Source organism: Epinephelus fuscoguttatus, linkage group LG9 (assembly GCF_011397635.1).
Source record: "Epinephelus fuscoguttatus linkage group LG9, E.fuscoguttatus.final_Chr_v1".
Taxonomy (NCBI): Eukaryota; Metazoa; Chordata; class Actinopteri; order Perciformes; family Serranidae; genus Epinephelus; species Epinephelus fuscoguttatus.
Window position 1 is genome coordinate 14188068 of NC_064760.1, and position 22334 is coordinate 14210401.

The 22334-nt window shown below is 38.1% G+C and overlaps 1 long non-coding RNA gene across 2 annotated transcripts in view; it reads right to left on the minus strand.

Annotated features, from left to right (window-relative positions):
- Positions 1 to 22334, minus strand: part of LOC125894146 (uncharacterized) — a 218792-nt gene that overhangs the window by 15610 nt on the left and 180848 nt on the right. Inside the window, exon 5 of one of the 2 annotated variants that reach the window (XR_007450044.1) lies at positions 6333 to 6431. The exons of the other annotated variant lie outside the window; for it this stretch is intronic. This is a non-coding gene — a long non-coding RNA (uncharacterized LOC125894146). Of the gene's footprint in view, positions 1 to 6332; positions 6432 to 22334 lie in introns of those variants that run through there. 2 annotated transcript variants of the gene reach the window in all.

Sequence of the window (22334 nt, forward strand, 5' to 3'; positions counted from 1 at the left end):
GGACCTTTAAATAACATTCTGAATTCAGGACTTTGACTTGTAATAGAGTTTTTTTATGGTGATAACTGGACAAACACTTGAGTTAATGTCACATGAATATATTAAAAACTGAGTAGAGTCCATACAGTTTGTGGGAGCTGCAGATATGAAGACCACTGAAAGTTACTTACTCCAAGAGATCATCACATGCCCACCCCAGACTAACAAAAGGCTACATAAGACAACTGAATTTGACCAGATATGTTGTTTTTAATAAATGTCTTGCTTCAGTAAATGAGATATTCTCCTCTGGTTTTACTGTTCTACTCATTTTCTATGCATAGATATTTTTATATAGGTATTATATTTGTACAGATTGTGAACTTTAAGGCTGATGTAACGTCCTGCCTGAAATGACTGACTTAAGCTCAATGAAACACCTTTTTATTTTTGATCTGTTCGGCCCACTGCAGCTTTACATTTGTTAGTTTTGTTACATGTGTCTTGTCTTTAACCAGAACTCAGTTAATTCCAGATTTGTCACACCACCTTCATGGTGTTATCTCAACCCTCTTTAACCACCACCACCCACCTCGGGGACCCCTGACCTCTGACATGGTGCTAACAATATCACCTTCACTCTCTGCCGCTACATCTACAACTCACAGCTCAATATAACAACTTCATGCTCTTCTTTAGAGGTTGCTGAAAGGCAATGTGGAAAAAGTAGGACTGAAATGAAGAGAAGTGAGGCAAGTTTAGGAGAAAATGAGAAGCGTTAAGTAGGTTCTCCTCGTGAAATAAGTGCTGCAGTAGTTTGAACATCAGAACTGGAAGATATATCTGAGGAAATGAAACAAGGCAAACCCACCAATCATCCATGTATGGCAGCATTACAGTGTTAAGTGTTTTGTACTAATTTTACATTATGTAGGATGCAAATAAGTGTAAGATAAGATATAAGATAATTTCAGAGACAACAGTTGAATTGACTCTGCATGACAAAGCTAGTGTTAATTTGTTTTTTTAGATTTCATCAGGCCTTAAAAGAATAAACAGTGTTTCAAATTAGTTTAATTGTAAGTAGACTTTGTTAGACACGTGAGAGCTTACCATATATTGCAAAAGAACAGCAGGATATCACAGCACAAAAGAAATGCTGAGTGGAAACAGCTTTGTTTTCCCTTACTTTATCATCTGAATGTAATGGAGGTCAACATGAAACACTGTGCAGAGTACTTCTAATGTTTTGAAGGTTTATTTTACAAAGACTTTTAACTTTTTGTGGAGGAGCGACATTACAGAAGAGAGTGATGATAAAGTCTTTCCCTGAGTTAAGGCTGAGATAATGCATAGTGATGGTGATGCACCTGAGCTCAAAGACCGAGATGAAATATACAGTATCAGATGTCCTGCAGGTGTCCGTCTGCAGCTCAGCGTGAATCCGTGGGATTTACCGCCGGACTTAGAGGTGCACTCTCTTCATACCTCCTCTGGCAGCGTGCCTGAAGGAATCAACGGCTCCAGCTTTTTTTAATGACTGTCAGGACGTCCATGAGGGAAGTTTGGCAGGTTGGAGAGAAACATTGAAACTGATCCTCCTCTTTTTGCCCTTTTCTGCTCAGCTCTTAATCCATAAACCATCCCTGAACAGGCCCATCTGGCATCTGGTCGCCTCCTCGTCGACTCACAGTACGGGCTGCGAACAGACTCCTTCTCCTCCCTGTGTCTGTGATTTCAATCTGCTTGTTCTTTCTCAGTCTATTTCTCATCATTTTATACATCGTTGTATTCTGTCTTTCATCGACATTCAATAACTAGTTAGTTTGAATAACAAGTTAGTTTATCTATTGTTAATAATGATCCTAACATTTGCCTAACTTGAGCTGCATGATTATTCAATCAGCAGAAAATTATTTGACAACTATTTTAATAATGATTAACTGTTGTTTTTCAGGGGAAAATTCAAAATGTTTACTGCTTTGTGACTATTTCCTTTGTCATATAGTAAACTGAATGTATTTGAGTTTAGTACTGAACAAATAAGACACTTGAGTTTATCTTTTTGAGCTCTGGTGAATCATAACAGATATTTTTCAATGTTTTCTAACTTTTTTTAGACCAAACAATTAATGGACTGATTGAGAAAATAATCAGAATAATCATCAGATTTTTTTTTTTTTTTTTTAATCTCAAAAACTTAATATCAGTATCAAAAATCCAGTATCATACAAATGTGGTGTAAAAAAGTTCCCTCTTAATGAACTGGTTATGTTTTTGGTAAACTTATTTTATTGCTGTTATCAAACACAACTACAGAGCTAAGTATTATATGAAGTGTTTGGTGCAATGGACAATTTTGGAAGACACTGTGTCAACAGGGATTAACAGCTCACGACTCTCACTGCATCTACACCAGTCAGGTTTTCTTACGTTGCCTTGCTCCTACACCTGTTTGTAAAATATCTACAGTCAGCTGAATTACTTGGAGAACTTGGGGCTACCCAGTGCTCTGACGCCCCAATGGTCCAAAAACTTGAAAAAATGAAATTTAAACAGTGAGATGTTTGTGTGTGTTTAGGAGTAATATTGAAAACATTAGGTGGTGAAAAAAGTCCTGCGATTACACACTTTAAATGACACTGAACTGTTAAAGGATATGTTGAGTATGAAAACTCAGTATACACATTTTACTTTATTGCCATACATCTGTTGTGTTTATTCACTAATTCACTGAAGTTAATTCATTTAAGTTATTAAAAAAAAAAGTATACAAATAGTTCTCTCACTCAATCCTGATGCTGTTCTGTGAATAATTGTCTAATAAACAAAACATACAGCCACTTATGATAATCAATTTCAGGCTGAAAATATCAACTTCTGGTGAGGCCCCGTCCACTTCCCATTCAAACCCCACCCATTGTGAGTACGGATATGAATTTAGATCACTTAATAGGTTGAACAGATGCAGATAATGGTGTACTCACTAATCTCTCATTGGCAGGTGCCAAATTTTATGCACATTATAATTGGGGAAGGCAAGATACTTTTCTGAAGGGGCATAAGGAAGTTACGAAGGGCCCCAATACACACTATTATGATGGACCCTAATACACGCTGCTGTGCATGTACTGTATTGACATTGGGCAGTATCAACATAATTTATCCAGCAGTCATCACTGACAAAAATATCAAAGACAGTAAGAAATTAATCATTGAATTAAACAGTTTTTATAATGTATTTATAGATTACATAGCTTATATAGAAAAAGCACATAATTTTGTTTTAGATACTGACCATTTAAAAAAATAAAACTAAAACCATGAGGCAGATGGGGTTGCTTTTTTGAGGACATATAATGCAAATGGCACTGTTTTTAAATTGATGATTTTTTTTTTTTTTTTTTTTTTTAAATCATTAATCTTTGAAAACAGGTATATTTCCAATATGGCACTCTAAATCACTTGCAAGGGCCTACCCTCTCTACGGGCCCCTCCACCCCAGGAGCCCCAGTGCAATCACACTGCCTGCACTGTCTATATTTACACCCCTGCTTTTCAGAATATTTGTACCCCCATAGCAATAGATAACATGTGATCTAGAGGCGGAGCATCTCTAAGAACACTGTCATAATTATAATCTTTAACAATAAAAAGCAAACACCTTCAGGCCACAATGGGGTCAAAGGTGATTTTACGAAAGCAGCATGCATGCGCTAACTCTGACATAGACCCATCAGTATTCATTCAACATGCAGCAGCTCACAGCGCATCTTCAGGTGCCACTTATTCTCCTCATGAGGTTTCTATCCCCTCCTTGTCTCCCAGGAAACATGCTACAGTCCCACTGCTTTCTCCTCAGTGCCCTCGCAAAGCCACTACACAAACAGCGGCGGCCATATCGGGCCCCAGCTGCCGACACGTCTGCTCAGCAGCGTATTTATTTAAACCTGCCGCTGGCCCTGGTGGTCCTGCGCAGGCCTCGCCGGGGGCCTCCCCGGCTTGTTTGAGAATCCATTCACACCTGCGCATTAAATTACTGACACTAATGTTACTAGTAATGCTTGGACCTGCTCCCACTTTTGAACCCATAAACCTGCAGGAGCTGAGAAATATTGGACATGTTGGTGAGGAGAAAAAAAAGGTGACAGACTCAGACATGATACAGGGGTGTTTTGTTAGATAAGCAGAGACCCGTCTGTTCTGTGTTTTTATTTTATAGCTTCATGAATGTTTGTGTCTGGCTGTTTATGTCACTGTGGTGTGACTGAATAATATCACATGATGTCATACGTACATGGGTGCTGGCAGTTTAGTTAATATGTATATTTTTATTGTCAGAGGTGAGGATGACGTGAATATGAGGCGTTTGGATTAGGCTCTTTAAAGCCCAGCGCTCTGACAGTAAAACAGAAGACACTGTCGCCTTGGGGTGGGGGTGGGTAACACATTGTTTGACTGTTACCTGGTTGCTAAGGACTCAATGGCTTTTGAACTTGAGAGGTGCAGAGGCATGAACACCTGCGAGGCCCCCCCACTCATGAAAATGCCTGGATACCTTTCACCTTGTCTCACTCTGCGGCACTCAGCGAGAGGCCGAGAAGAAAAGAGCTGCGCGGCAGAGAAAGGAAAGTATCCGAGAGACGTCTCCCGGGTTGTCAGTCTGGGGTCAGGGGTCAAAGGTCGGCATGGAGGGGGCATGTCAGGTGTTAAGTGGAGCAGACAAGCCAGTGGAGGGCTTGTTGAATGCTTACCTGGCGACCTGCTAACCTGCAGCCAGGTGGGAACACAAAGCACTGAGCTTTAGTACAAGATTACCCAAACAGGATGGAGATCAGAGGAGACATGTCTGATATGGTGAAAGACGCTATTAAGAATAAAACTCTTAAAACAGAGCTTAGACGCTTAGTTTAGTGACAGAAGCTTAATCGTCAGTGGTTTTGAATGAATTGTTTAAAGCATTTTTCAAACAGAAGATGTTAAAAATTTGCAGGTTTGAGCTTCCCAGATGTGCTGAGTTGTAAGTATATTCTTTTTCTCACTGACCTGTACAACGGGGAAGCTAAATACTTTGGGTTTTTGGCAGCAGTAAAATATAACTAAATAAATTACTAAGGTATTGTACTTTACGCACTAAGGGCAGCTGTACTTTGCTCAAGTATTTCCATTATCTGCTGCTTTCTACTTTTACTCCACTAGTTTTCAATTGAGAATGATTCACTGTCACCTGTTTTAAAATGTTATCAGCCCATCAAATGGCCATTATCAGTTGTCATTGGGAGCATAGATGTGAGGTAGCACAACTCTCCTCTACCTCTTACAGTTACTGTAAGGGGCGATTTCTAGTGGCCACAGTAGTTATGATTGGAGAAAAGGAGGAAGTCAGGTGACACAGCAAAGAGCAACAAAGTTTGCATATTGAGGAGGTTGTGGGGTGACGACTTGGTCAAACAAGCACAGGACTTTGACCCAGGAGGCAGCTGCTTGTGTCCCGTGTGAAAGCAAAGTCATCGTTGACTAATTTTAACTGACATATGTAAGTTCGTCAAGTTACATTCTGTCGTTTCACGTCATGTTACATAACAATATTTTGACCCAAACAATGACATTGTCCTAAACTTAACCACATAGTTTTGAAACTGAAAGTAAAACTTAACAGAACTGCAACTGTTTCATTTTCCTTTAATAGGCTGATAACATTCAGAAGTGGGTGGTACTTTTTACTTCTCTATATTTACATGACAGCTACAATCATTTTTCAATTTCTACATTTTACATACATAATATAAAGTAAAATAAGGTTATAAGACAGAACGCATTGTCAAAAATTATACCACTGATTACCACCTGGGCCCCTTGTCACAAGGTGCATGTCCATTCACCTGATTTTATGCATATTTTCAATTTGCGCATAGAAACCCCAAAAATTTGAAAAAAAAAAGAAAAAAGAAAAAAAAAGTTTTACTTTTGGGAAAAGTTGGTGTATTGATTGACAGGCAAATGTGACTAATTTAAATTAATACAGATTTTATCAATAAATAATGATGTACAGTCTTACTGTACCATCACTGCATCAGCCACTGCAAGCTTTCTTCATCATCACTGGATGGCCTATAACATGCTTATATGCACACGGGGCTGTTTACCAAATCTTTTACAAGAGCACATAGCTGTAATAAATTGTTCAAAAATCTATTTCCATTGTCCAGTGTGCTCTTCGTTATTATTATTACTATGGACGTACAAAGAGACCTGGATACAGCATTGGAAGTGGGACCTGTTAATTCCTATGAAGGTTACTCAGTGGTGCATGAAGCCAAAAATGGTCAATTTCAGCGTATAAAATTACTTACATGATCGGCGCTGACTCTGCATCATAGGGCCCATAGAGCAAGTGCACTATGGACTTCCAATGGCCAGGCTGGCAACCTCTGGTTTAGTGCTCTGTTAACCTGTATAGGGATGAAATGATTCAATCATGAGGCTCCTCTAGACTTTCCAGATATTATCAGAATGAATGGATCAAATTCTGGGGGGAATTCGTGGAGGTTGTACTGCTCATGAAAATGTATCCACTGATTAAAAACACGTCTGTTTCCCATTGTGAAATTAATTGGCTTCCATGCCTGGCACACTTTCTGGGGTCCTGGTTACTATATATCCATTGTTTTACCTCAGCTGAGGTTTAATTAGTGCTTGTTTGATTACATCATCTCATTAAGCCCTCTTCTGCAGTGGCATCTGACTGAAGGATTAACCCCACCTACTGCTTATCTCAATGAATCAACTCCCAATATTTGCAAAACAGTTGTGGATGGAAAAACACATAAATTTGTATTTTCTTTTGCAGAGTTTCTAAAAAACTGGTTAAATTTTGGAAATCCAACATTTAAGATGCTCTGAGAACTTCTGAGACGGTTTTATCTGAAAAACTGTCCAATGCTCAGAAAATACAACTTACAGGAAAATTATTAAAAAGTATTAAGTAAGTAATTTGTGTAGCCAAATTTAACGTTTTAAGTCTTCTTCCATTAATCATCTCACGACCCCTAAGATTTAGTTTTTGACCTTTTGGAGGGGTGTGATCCACACGCTTCCCTAGATCGGGAACTAGTGGACTAAATAACCTAACTGTATGTACAGTAGTTATCAAATACTGTACATACATTGATGCATCAGTATTAACCATCTAATAATGACATACGTCATAGATTATCAGTCACAAGGGATGTTTTATGTCAGAAACAGTTCTTTTACTTTTGATACTTAAAACACATTTAGCAAACAACACTTAATAATGACTGTGAATGTGGAAGTTTTACTTGCTTTTTGGTACATTGTTGTATGAGTACTTTTACATATTTATAGATAATGAACATTCAGACAAAAACTACATAACAATGAGTTGTAGTTGTTTATTTTAAACTTATTTATCATTATTTATTCATCTGTAATTTTTTAACACTGTATGTAACATCATTTTCAAGTTTGTGATACTCAATATCTCAAAACTAGAGTCCGGCTCTGGACCTTTGTTGCAAAATAAAATCCTCTCTCTTTCTCCCTAATTTTTTTATCTCTAATCTTCAAAAAGGCAGAAACTGTGCCCAAATGTATTTATTAATCAAATAACATAAAACAAACCCTGATAAAAACATCTGTAAAATGCACTCAGCAGAGTTTGTCAGTCACGTAAGAGAGCGGTCACTCTCCTGTGTCCCTGTACACGATGTTCTCTGAGCAGTGCAGGTTTAAATCACAAAGGAATTACATTTAAAGGTTAAACGTGGCATCACTGCACTAATCCGCAGCATCAGTGACATGCGATCATCTGAGCAAACAGTCTGGGTCCAATTTAATTAGAATGCAGATTACCACAGCGTGATACTGGTCCTACAACGTCCTATACTGGGATGTTGATAACCGAGAATCTGGCTGATGAAAAGGGCTTATTTGCTTTAGTGCTGTGTGTCTGTAAGCCAAGGGACAAGACGAGACGACGCTAATGATGATCTGTGACAGACGGCTGAGGGGTGAGGAGGGTCCTCTTCAGTGAGGTGAGCATTATGTGGAGTTGGCATTCAGCTGTCTATTATTTATTGATGCCTATTCATGAAGTCTATTGTCCTGTGGGCACAGCATGGAAACACACACACATGAAGTGAGAAGGTAACACTTGAGTCAAACTGTGGCGCTGTGAGGCTGCGTGAGCGGGAAACTTTGAGTGTGGACACATCAACAACAACAACGTCAGCTACAAAACATGAACTTCGAAACTTTAAAGAAGCTGGCGTTGGTTTGATATAAAAATATCAATATTCAAATTCAAATGAAGTGAATTCACTTTGATTACATAGAGCAACGAATCAACTCAGCAAACCAGTTGGTTCAGTCTCTTATTAAAAACACCTGTGACGGCTCCACCTGCCTCAAATAATGTGTGCAAACACTTTGATGTGGTTTATTGTTTTTAAGTCTTTAGGTACCAGATTGACAGGTCTTCAATGTGTGCACTTGCAGATAACCTCTCTCATGCTCCACTTAATATTCATATTATCTAAACCAAGATGTGGCACAACCAGGGGATCAGGAAATTTGGGGATCTTTAGAAGAATAACATAGTTGTACCTTTTGAACAGTGATGTAGAGCAGTGGCTCCCAACTCTTTTCTATCACTGAGTCAATGGACGACACATCATTAACTGATATATTTTATGGATATTTCATATTATATTTAATGCATAACAGTACCAGTGCAGAACAACTGATAAACTGCACAGTTAACCCAAACGGTGAGCGCCTTATCTGCAGGAATTTTGTGTAAAACGAGTGATCTGGATGAGTTTTGAGTGATTATTTCGTGTGAATATTGCATCAGAGATGAGTTTTCTTTGATATTTTTAGGAACTTTTTATTCAACCATCTGTATTTTTTTAAATTTTAAATATCATGCATAGTTAATATGCTTCTTTTTTGTCAAATTCAGTGGTTTTTTTTTCTTCCTGGCTATTGTTCTATTATCTCTGGTTGTTTTAACTGCATACTTTTCTAATACAGCAAGAGGCTGTATAGCAGAGAGTGAAGGCTCTGTCTTCACTGTGTCCCTATCCTGTGAAATTTTGTTAAAGTTCATTTCTTGAATAGTAATCTACACTTAAAAAATAACAATTTCATTCAGTTTTCTTCACAGAAATGAATTAAATACTCAATTATAGGCCTACTGTGTTTATTTGATTATTTTGTATTTTTTCTCACACCCCTTAAAATGAAGGTCTAGCAACCCCTCATGAAGCTTTGGTGACCCATAGGAAGGTCAGACCCCAGTATGATAACCAGTGATGTAGAGCCTACCATCTCCCAACAACTCATGTCTTCACATATTTACAAAATAGGCACTACATAAATACATATCAGGAAGGAAACTGGACTCCCCTGAAGCCCCTCACAACTAAATAAATTCTGAAAGATGTCACACCCCAGAGGCATTTTGTCCTGGACATGTAACAGAATGTTGGCCCCCACTGAACATGGGTACAAGACCTGGGGTGTACTTTTGGAGACAGTGAATGTGAATCAATATGTGAGGAAGCACTGTCCTTCAGGCTCTTACAGTTCAACATTATTCACAGAACCTATTTTACAACAGAAAGCCCCCACTGGGGAAATGAATCAATTCAGATCTTTGCCCTCCTGATGCAAAACAGAGAAGGGTAACCTTATTCACATGTTCTGGAAATGTAATACGTTAAAACATTATTAAAGATTCTTAAATAGATCATTTGATTTGAGATCCTCTGTCCACCTAAACTCTCTCACCAGGCGATGTATCTGACGTCCCTCTTGCCAAAAGAAACAAGGAGCAGTTCATCAAACTGGCTGTGACTGCTGGTAATAAATGTATTGCTTTATGAAGGTATGGAAAAGTGCAGATCCTCCCCCTGTCTCCATGTGGCTTAGAAAAATCAAAAAAATTATGTTTATCTTAAAAGTACACAACATCTCTTTAATTACTGGTTTTGGGTGCTAGTTGGGAAATATTTCAGTCTGTTGTGGGGTGACCGCGAGATATGTCTGACATTTGCACACGTGCATCAGCGTGTGTAGTTGAATTTCTGTGTAATAATGTGTGTGAAATGTATATTTATCTCACCCCCTTTCTTTTTTTGTCTTCCTCTCTTACACCCACACATTTATTAGAGCCCTGTTGTGGTGGTGACGGGGGGAACTTGTCTTGTGGGAATATTATTTTACTTCATTTGATCTTTAACAATGTGAATTTTGTGTTTTCTCCTGTAGACTGCTTTGCATCTGAGAAAAATTCAATAAATAAACTGTTAAAAAATACATAGATTTTTATATTATTTAGAAAATTAAGCGAATTTAAATCAGACCTTGATCTTATTACGTACACAGACACTTTAACATTGTTTGTTTTTAGGGGCAAGGAGTGGACATAGTATGATTAACAAAAATAAAATACAGTATTACAACATAATACAGCAATTAATACCATCTTTGCTAATCTTATAAAGTCAAATGACACTGTCAGATCAAATAATGTGGTTGTATTAGCTGGCTGTGTTATCATAATCATGTCAGTGTTTGTTTGGTGCCTCTTTTATTATTTGTGGTAATTAGAACCTGTTATTAAAGTATCAATAGCTGTGTGCCATTATCGATTATTTGGTTGTGTTGTACTAGGGTCAGTGGCTTTGTTTTTATCTATTTCAAATTTTTAATTTTGGTTAGGTCTAAAACATGCTCTCATTATTGTAGTAATGTTTATTTTTTAATGTTTAATGCGTTATTTATAATTATATTATACATTGTTTGTGTTTTTCTCCCATTGTACTTTTTGGGGGAAAGTAAGTCAAGTTTCCTATCTTACATTAGAGGAGAACGTATTGGACAAAAGATAAATTTTGCAGCTATACGGATCATCAATAACCTTTTAAGACATTTTTCAAGTAAAAATGCAAACCATTCTGTCGTTCCAGCATCTCAGTGATAACGCTTTACTTTTTATTCTGTCTCTCAGTCTCTCATGTGATCGTAAACTGAACAGTTTTAGGTTTTCCAGTGTTGATCTGACAGAATAAACATTAGGATGAGATCACCTTTGAGGCTTTGAGCAGCTGTCATGGACATTTTTAAAACTATCTGTTCGACATTTTAAAGACTAAATCAATCTTCAAGAAAATAATTCTCATATTAATCAATAACTTGAAGCCATATTTCACGGCCCTGCAGGATATCTTGATACTGTACATGTATTTATCGTCATGTCTCCACACCTGATATATTATTACCCTCAGGGATAAAAGACACAGTTGTTTCTCATTCAGTTGATTAGAAATCTCTTGACTTGCAGCGGTCTGCAGGTGATCAGCAGGTCATCTGGTTCAGTTTTGATCTATATCCCTAAATGTTACCAACCGTCTGATCCATACTCAGCTTTTTTTTTTTTTTTTTTCCTAAGTGAGCGGCTATTGTTGGTGTGATTGTGGCCCCCGCTCTTTAAGTTCTTCAAACCAGGAAATGTTTAAACGGGGCTAATTAGCCGTTATTCCCTGCCGTGCGTGGCTCTGGCAGTTCTTCTCTGTGGCTGATCTGACAGGAGTCGTGCCCTCTGGGGTCCTGCGTATCAATTATGGGGCCTTTCACAGTTTGCCGTTTTGGAAACATTAGACAAGCTCAATCCCAGGCTTGCCCTCCACTGCTTTGTGCGTGACTGCAGCTTTGAAATCAGGCTGTGTCGTCTTTAGGAAGGTATTTTAGACTTAAAGGTGATTTTTTTTCTTCTCCTTGTCAGTGCGGACAACAGCAGAAATTATGTTTCATGAGAACACAAAGGATGATGGGAAAAAGAAGCTCTTAGTGAGGCCAAATGAACATAGAGTCAGTACAGAGATTGTTACAGCTCACAGTGGTTCACAAGAGATGGTACAAAATATCAACGCTGCTCAATGCCAAACCTGACCACGCACACGCACACACACACACACACACACACACACTATTCCCTACAGACAGTGCTATACTCCCTCTGCTGCCGCTGCTCTGTAAACACAGCTCCCCCTGCCTGTTTCTCACCTCATTGTAAAAACAGACGTCTGCATCAGATTCTAAATCAAAGCAGTTAATTAATGAAACACTTATTTAATTAAGACACACTTCACACACTCTTTTGAATAAAACTACCTGATCTTGTTTAACTACAAGTGGACATTTAGACTAATAACTGATCTTTTAGTGGACATTTTGTGCATATGATGGATACTAAATCTTAAATATATCCATATTTCCTCAAAATAAAAGTCAATAGATTTTTTTTTAGCAAATATGAACCTCATTCTTTAGTCAGTCAGTGAATTATATGAATCAGCAATATGAGAACACAAAAATATAAACTCATCCTTAAGTTTAAATCATAAGTCTCTATGTTGAATATCAAATATGTAATATATTTGGATCATCGGGTTTATTTATTATTTAAACTTTATTTAACCAAGAAGTCCCACTGAGATTCAAAATCTCCTTTACAATAGAGACCTGGCCGAGGTAGCAGCCAACCAAAACACATTTGAAATGCAACAAATACAACAAATAATACAAAATCCTCAATAAAACAACAACTATTCAAACATAGTGGCCTCTCAAGAAAAACAAGCACATGTCTCCACCACCACATTCTTTATGATGCCCTTAAATCCATCAATGGATATAAGTGTTTGGAGATTGTCCCATGTCCATAATGCAGAGTGGGAGAATACAGTTTTCCCCAGATCTGTTGAAACCGGGGGTATATTAGAAAGCAACAGCTTGGAGGAGGCTAGCTGGTAACTACCAGAGCTGACACACAGAAGGGTGCAAAGGTAGGCCGGATGTTGCCCAATATTGATTTATAGATAAAAATATACCAGTGCTGTTGTCTGCGAGTGGTTGATGACGTCCAACCCACCATCACTGATCACTCAATGATGGCTTTGGAGATTAACCTATGTGGCTTTTGCCATTGTCATAGTATTTAGAAGTACTAGCACTGCTACTGCTGATTCATTTATTAAATGTTTATTTGTGTAGGGACACATATATAGCATGAACCAGTGCCACACACTGTACCACAGCATTTATAGTACAATATGGAGAGGAATGAAGTATCACAATATTTTTGACCAAATGGCTCCAGATCGATATGCGACGATATTGTAGGGCTAACTATTGGTGCTTTCACAAAATATTTACACAATGAGATTTTTTACAAATAATCATCAGGTGGATATGATGACTGAATGGATAAAGGCAAATAATAAAACAGATAGGACAGTCTTGTAAGTTACGTCACTTTACTGTATTACAGCCTTCAAAACCAGGACAAGACAAGACTTACGGTATTATAACATTCAAAATCTAAGACTGTATCTAGTCTCCTATTACAATATCGATATATAGCTCAGACATAATTTATACCCATGAGCTAGTTTACAATGCCCGCCCATAGATGGGCCTTTAAAGCACACAAAACTCAGCATTAAAATACTAAAATAACGGCACAAGACACGAAAAATTATACAATTAAGTATAACTCAATTAAATCAGTCATAACTACACACAACTGACCTGTTTTTTTAAAATGGTTTCAGTTTGAGTTTAAAATGATCCCTGTCATGATCCACTACTATTACTAGTGCTACTGTTTTGATGAAATGGGTCAGTAGTTTTTAGGTAGCAGCAGCTGGGCTCCAACATTAAAATGCTGTTTACAGATTAATTTATCAGTAATTTATATCATTCTGAAAGTGACCTGTCTGTGTAATGAGCACTATTAAAGTACATTTTGTAAATAATATTTCCAGGACTTTTACTTAACTTGTATAAGATCTGAACATATATATTTTGTGATAAAAACTTAAAGTGTATCCTCATTAATGATACCTGCTGTTGTTTATAGCTGCACAGAGACCATTTGAAAGAGCTTAAGTGGCTTTAAATTACTGATCAGGACTGTGATTTTGCAGCAAAACTAACTGGAACGATTGATTAGCTCCATATTGTATGTGCAGTGCCCTCAGGTTAAGTCTTATGTCTCTTCCTTTATTTCATCATGTCATCTCTTCACCACCAACTCTTTAAAAAAGCCATAAAATACCTCATATACATATTTAAAGTTCCTTATTTTTTGAGTAAACTGAGATACTAGCTACTTTGAGAGTGAAATAAAACACAGTGTGAACACGACAAAGCGTCAGTTTGGGGGGTTTTTTTGCATGAAAAAAGACATTGTGCTCTGAGTTTTTCCAATTTTAATTTGTCCTTGTGAAAAAAGTGCGCCTCAAATTATCTAAAATGTAAGATAAACAAGAGTCAGACATGTGTCACCTTTTTACCAATTATCATTAATAAGGGCCGTATTTCGAGGGAGAGGCTCGAACAAAAACACTCGCCGCTGCTCCTCAGTGACGAAATTAAGTTGTCATTGGAGCGTCTGCCTAAATCCTGCACGCTTACGGGAAGAAAAAAAAAAAGAAAAGAAACAAAAAAAAAAAAAAAAGAGCTTTCTGAGTTCAGAGTGCCATGTAACATTCAATTACAATTTAACAGACGGGTCTCTATTAGCCGGTGTCCATTTCAGGGTCTGAGGCACGAGGTCACGACCCGCTCCTCTGTGAGTCTCGGGCAGGTGCTTATGTTTGACTCGACTTTATAAAAGTACGACCAAACAGAAAGATTAAGTCCAATACAAAACACACCTGGTGACACAATCTCCACATCACGCTCTACTGGAGTTTGTCTGTCACACACACACACACACACACACACACACTGGAGTGGAAATTCAAGCTGACAGTCAACATCTCAAATAAATATATTTCCCCGTCTTTTTGTTTTAAGATATTAAAGTAATTTCTATAATTGTTTGAAACAAGTCCACTTTTCCTAATTCCCATCTGTGTCCTTGACAACGGGGTCACAGCCGAGTCCTTTCCTGGCAGCTGCGCCAGATGGTGCGGAGAGAAGAGAGAGAAGGGGAAAAAAAGAATAGAGCGAGGACTTCTGTCAAGTTATTTCCCTGCCTTTTGAGTCGGCTTTACCTGTCCACTACTCCCAAAATGTCAAGCCGATACCCTCAAGGCAATAAAAGTCAGCATCGGAGGCGCGGTGAAGGGCTGGAAAAATCCCTACCTGTTAAAGAATTGTTTGAACTCCTAATTGTGCAGAGCCCTTGGCAAATCAGGGGGTGTTACGGAGGAGGCCTTGTCTAAACAGAGAAGAATAAGACGACTATCCTCGCTGGCTTTGCAAGAACATGAGTCAAGACAAATAAGAGCAATAAAGAGACTGATGAAAGGTGGACAGAGTTGTGTTTGTTGCCTTTGGACACAGGCAGGTCTAGTTTGTCCTTCACTGACACTAAACAATATGAGATTTTTTTTTTTATGACTAGAACATACGGCACTCAGACATGTATATGTATGTGTTCAGAAAATACTGAAAGAGTGGTGTGAACAGCTGCATCTGCAAAGTGAATCGTCACTTTTATGGTCTGTATCATCAGACAGTGGTACTGACTGTTAAATATCTTATGTATATATGTTTTGACTGTTTTATTGTTTGTTTTTAAGGTCTCCATGGAAACCAAATGAGTGGATTATCCCAGTTGGATGAAGTAAATTAAAGCCACGGAAGTCTTTTGCAGCACTATTAACTCTATTTCTGTCTATTGTGGTGGAAAATACATTTACTCAAGTACTTTACTTGGTCTTTAGGGAAGTATACCGGATTTGTGGGTATTACTTGTACTCCATTACATTATATTTCACCCTTTTCTCCATTTATTTCACCCCTGTCTCCTGATCATGTTTATATACACTACCAGATGACAGCTGTAGTTACTCGTTAATTTACAGATTGAGTTTATTACAGAGGTGGAAATCACCAGAGGATCCACGATACGATATTATCACGATACTTAAGTCACGATACAATATTATTGAGATTTTAAATATGTTGCAATATGCTGAGTATTGCAAAAAAATATATATTGCGATTTACTACCTTTTTTTAACTGTAAATTATGTTCCGAACGGAAAACTTTGTCAACATCTGTTTTATCTAATAAGACAAAGTACTTGGCACAGTGTGACGATACGATATTGCCACAAACAAATATTGCGATACTATGCTGTGTTGTTTTTTCCCTCCACCCCTAGTTTGTTTGATTATTTTTTGGGCTTTTTGCCTTTATTGGATGGGTCAGCTTCAGAGTGAAAGGGGAAGAGAGAAGGGATGACATGCAGCAAAGGGATGCAGGTTGGAATTGAACCAGCAGCTGCTGCAGCAAAGAAAAAGACTTAGTACATGGAGCACCAGCTCTACCAGGTGAGCTACTGGGCCCCTGCAGATTGAGTTTTTAAAATATAAAGACTGACATAAAATGTGATGCACTGCTATATATTTAACTAACTACAAGAATAAAGCATGTTAAGTGCAGCAGTTTATTGTTGCACCACCTGGACCAGCTTTAAAAAATACAAGTTAACACATCAATGAGTTATTACACTCTGAAAGTGTCCAATCTGCATAATGAGTACTTTTTAAGTTTACTTTGCTGATAACACTTCTGTGCTTTTACTTTTCATTTTGTATGCAGTAACTCTAACAGTGTCTTAATGCTAGTTTTTATCCATGAGTTAAAAATCCTCCACTTCCTTGCATTTATTTAGTAAACCTTTATTGGATTGCTTATTAAAAGCATGATATCTGCAACAGTGCAACTATCAGCAGCCAGAGAAAATCACTACTCTTCATGAAACAAGATTACCAGCTTTAAATGACCACAGACAGTTCTAATTTAGTGGAAATTATCACAAGAAAATCAAGTAGTTCCATATCGAGAGCCTGGAAGATGCTGTGGCAGGGTGTCTACAGGTATTAAACATTTAAATGTAATGGTTTTCACAATAATTTTTAACCAAATTTAAGACAGACTTTTTCTTATTCAAGCATTGCAGGTAAATATGAAGGTACGTATTATACATATAGTTCCATGCTGACTTAGGTTTTATGTAGGAATATGATTATTACAGTGGGTTTTTGCCAACAGGTTAGTGCAAGTATAATGTTAAATGACAGTTTGAAGTCCAGTGGTAGGTTTATATATCTGTAACACCAAAAATGTGGACTTTCATGCAGAAGAGCTTGACTTATTTTGACAGAAAGAAATTAAAAGATGGGGAAATTTAGCTGGGTAAAATCTTTGCAGCAATTAACACCCCACAAATTTATATTTAAGGCTATCTAATAATTTCAAGGCCTCATTTATACAACTGAACTGAAGACATTTAAGGACCTGCAGTTACCTGTGTGGACTGAGATTTGTGCCAACTGACTATTTGAAAGTCCCACTATCTCACACAAAAACATCCGAGCCAGACAATATAGTCCTGTGCATTGTTATACAGTAACAAAGCAGTGTGAATTTTCAGTGGGATTCATTCACACTCTTGTCGGCAAGATGGCAATCTTTAAGTTAGGACATAAAATGCTTTGACCTTTGATGGCATTTAATGTGTATATATTTGTGTAAACAATATTTAGCACCTGTGCTAAATATGTATACTAAGCCATCCCACACCCAACTAGAGCTGAATTTTTACCATGATACTAAAAATAAACTAATCACTCGGGACAGAGCAAATGAACAAATGCACAGACTGCACGGCTCAAACCCAACAGTTAAAGGAGCTATATGTAAGAACTTTAAAGCAAATAGTCATAAAATCCTCCTAATATGTCACAGAGACTAAGGAATAATGTTCATATAACATACTGATCTCACCGACAACAATAGTACAGCCAGAATATTCGCATTTAAAACATTTTTTTACAGTCCGCCACCCACCGCCGTCTACCAGTCACGCAGTCAGTAGAGTCTCAGCACCAGTTACAGTTATGACTGAGCTACAGCAGCATGGCAAGCAGCATTAGCAGTGTCCCAGTACACAGCATTAGCAGTCTCCTCAGCTGTATCCCGCAGCAACGTTAACAGCAGAGAAGCCGGACTTGCTCGAACGGTCTGCTGGAAAATGGAAGATCAAGGATGTGCCGATGCGGCCCTGCCACGGCAGCCGTCCGTGGGCAAACAAATCAGTCTCCAGCGTACCACTGTCCAGCAACCTCGAATCTGTAGGGGAGGGTGGGCGGACACAACTAGCGGCAGTATTTTGAATTTGAGTGCAGTAACCGTTTTGGCCACATTCTTACATACAGCGCCTTTAAAAGCTACACGAGACTCTGTTTTCATTTATCAACTGATTCACTGGGAGCAACGTGATGTGAGAACAAGACAAGAGCCAAACCTCCGTCTCCTACACTGACATTACTACTACAGTCAGAACAGTGGAAATATTCGCTCTACAAATCCTGCTCTGCAAATGTATTCAAGGAGCTCAATATCAAATTAATCTAATACATTTGGAATACATTCTGCTAAATAACACAGACCACTGTCACATGTTGAATTGCTGACTCAGTCAGAGTGTGATTTTGAATAATTGGGATAATTTTGTTTGTAGTGTGACATGAAAAGACAAGACAGGAAAAACTAGCAGCCTGATAATGCTGGACGTTACTTTATGACTTTAGAAAAGTTATGTTTGAGCTCATAAAGCAGTCACTCTGGAGGTTAATTCTTCATTTTGTCATTAGCTCGTCTGTCCCGACTCTTCTGTATGAAGGAGGTATGATCTTGGTGAAGCACATTCAGAGGCAGCACTTGGGGACTTTACAAGAAAGGGGATGATAATGGTGTAAGTAGGTGTCAGAAAATATTCCATAAATAAACAGTGTGCGGCTAACTGGAAACATTCTCCACACACACTCACACTCGTTAAAATAAGGCTCTTAAAACAACAGTGAGGCCGTTTGAGTCGGCCCAAAGGAGAAGCAAACCAGAATAGCTCGGCCTCTCTCCTGTGACAAAGCACTTGAAAGGTAACATAATAGGGGCGAGCTCGCAGAGATAGAGCAGACTACATCGAAAGAGGTTTTTTCTTTTTTTCCGGGCTCTCTCCCCGTCAGCGTCCTCTCACCCAGTCGCTGCTTAGCACTACAAGAGTTAAATCTGGTTCTTATCTCGCAGAGAGTCAAATGTAACCAAACAAGTGCAGGGGGAGGAAAGTGGGCACCGGTCTGCACGTGTTCAGTCCCAATAGAAGCATGAAAAATAAGCAGGCGGCGGACTGACGACATCCTGAGCTCCACTGGGGACTCCTGAAAAGGTCTAACCACTCCTGCTGGGGCTGCGGTGTCAAACTGAGGAAGACGAGCTTTGAGAAATCATCACGCTTTCTTTCACTCGGTCTGAATTCAACCAGGTCAAACTCAAAGAAAAGAAACTGTCAAAGTTATTTTCCTTCACTGGAGAGAAATTGTGTCATTTAGAGGTGCAGCCCATTTCCCACTGTCTACATTTTCAAGGTCCCATACTGTGCTCATAGTCAGATCCATACTTGTATTTTGGGTTTCTGCCACTATGTTTACATGCTTTAATGTTCAAGAAACACATCATTTTTCTCACACTGTCTGCATGAAGATACCTGTCATCACCCTCTGCCTGAAACGCTCTGTTTTTCTGTCTTTCTATCTTCGGGAATTACATTGCAAAGCAAAAGCTTGGGTACATGTTTACTTCCTGTCAGCTGATGTCATTCATATACACTTCAAAGGACCCATTTAGTATGTTTATGTTTCAAATGGCCTACATAGTAAACTTGTGACATCACAAACTCACAGAAATCCCGACGACTCATTTACAGGCACGGTTTCTGAATACAAACTCCGGGCATTTCTCTGTGGACTGAACGTTTTGATACTTTCACAGTATTTATAAAGGACCTATACCTGCTCTATTTTTAAAAAGACATTCAAATTGCACTGTACAATATGGGACCTTTAAATGCATGCAACATAGTTTAATTATTTTGCATGTCATTTGTTAAATTTTATCATGCGCTGTCATTTTGAAAATATAAATCTTCAGATTTTCCCCTCTGAAAAGATAAGCAAATATACAGGGAAATGTATTACTTAATATCAGGATAAACCCTTTGAGATGCATTATCATATTTTTGAGGGGATCCCAAAAGCACGAATAACTGTTTCATCATTAAATCATCTGCTGATTCTTTTCTGGCTTGATTGATTCGATTGATATTAATTTTGTTGATAAACTGTCAGATTTTAGGGACTGAATTGGGCATTTTTGAGTAAAAGCTTAAAGTAATGTCTAATTTTTCTAATCAATACTCCAAAGTGCAAAAAGATAATTTGTTTAATATCACTAACTATAAGAAAATACAACTAAAGTTTCATCTCTAGTCTATAAAATATGTTCTGGTGGAGACTTCTCAGTCTCTTCCTCTATTGTACTACCACTGCACTATATTTTACAGAAAATTAATGTGCACAATAACATGAATGCACTCAACATTACTGTATTTTAGTAACTTTCAACAAATCCCATCAAAGGACCAAAAACGATGAATTTAACAACAATTATTTTATGATGTATCTTACTTCTCTGTACCACAGGCATCTACTTTGTCCAGAAACTATTAAAAACACATCACACTGTCATATCATATTTCTTCACCATGAACACACAGTTTATTTTGAAGTGATCCCACTTACACTGTTCTGCTGCAGTAAATACTCATTAGGGCACCAAATATGTATTCATCCACAGCTGAAAATAGTCCCTAACAAATGTTTACTGTTTTCTACCGTTTGAGTACTGTTTGTTAAAAACTGCAGAGCCCAGCGGATTAAGGAAAATATTTAGCCTTTTAAAAAATTACAAACATACACTGCACAGTATTTGTGAGACGTTTTTAAAGATGTACATTTTCAGTAAGAACAAATGGCCTGAGTACCTCAGATAGGAAAGGAAGTCAGAAAGCATTGTGAGACGCGCAAATGCACTGTTGGCTTTTGTCTTCTTGTGGGATTTGTCAAAAATATAAAGTAACAGCTTGTCCTTATATAATCTTTTAATCTTTCTTTGTGTGAAATTGCACATGGAAAAAATTGCGTCTTGAGATTTCAAACTGTAGAAAAGAGTGCAGACAAAGACGAGCTGAAAACAACTGCTAGACACTTGCAAAAGAGAGACATGAAATATACAGAATTAGTCCACCTTGACTTGATTAATACATTAATTGTTTGGTAAATTAAGTGTCAGAAAAGTAGTCAGAAATGCCCGTCACAGTTTCCTACAGCCTCAGGTGAAATTTTTGTACTAAACTGAACTATTGGCACTAAAAATTATTTACTGATTATCAAAACAGTGGTGATGATTGAGTATTTGTTTCAGCTCTGGATTAACTGTGTACCTATTACAAAAGATGTTTCAAAATTAAATCTGCTGGACTTCGGATGGACGTCAATCTCTCTCTCTCTCTCTCTCTCTCTCTTTCTCTCTCTCTCTTTCTCTTTCTCTCTCTCTCACACACAAACACACACACAGACGTCAACCCTGCGACTTGTCATACTTCATTACAGATGCAATCAGCCAACGTCTCCTCCTCAGCAGCTGGCAAAAGTCTCCTCCATTCATCACTACATCTCTTCTGCTTGTAGACCTTTCCCTATTATTAGTGTTAATACAAGGCCAGAGGACATGGAGGGAAACAGGCCTGGCAGCGCTTAAAAAGCCCAAATGTCAGACTATGACATGCTGCCAGCTGCCGGCGGCTTTGATATGCCGAGGCTGGATGATGCTTATTTGATCGTTTCATTAGAAAATTTGGTCTAGGTGTCAAAGAGGTTCCCTATGTCTGTGCTGCAGCTATTAGGCTCAATTATAGCTGCCAGAAAGAGGGAGAACTGAGCTGGCTCTGTGCGCTGCATTCAGAGTGGCCTTAAAGAGCCACTGAGAGTCACAGAAATTGCTATTCATAACACTTAATGGCTTATGAATTAAGTTTTCCTTCTAATTATTCATAATCATACATGCACACTCGACAAAAAAAAAAAAAAAGGTAATCACAGGTTTGGCTTTGGAACGTTCAGACCTAAATGTCATTGACTTCTCAGGATTCCTTGTTGGTCAGTTTTGGTGGAAAAAACGATTGAAAAAATATTTAAATGTTGATCCTATCTACGAATAATACAATTTGTTGATTATATTGGTTCAGTGGTTCCCAATATGAGGGTTGGGACCCCTCAAAGTGGCCGCTGGATACATCTTAAGGGTCACAAGATGAGGTAGGGCTGCGTGATAGTGTGTGGATAAATATTCAATGTCAGTTCAATTTAATTTATAAAGCCCAATATCACAAATCACAATTTGCCTC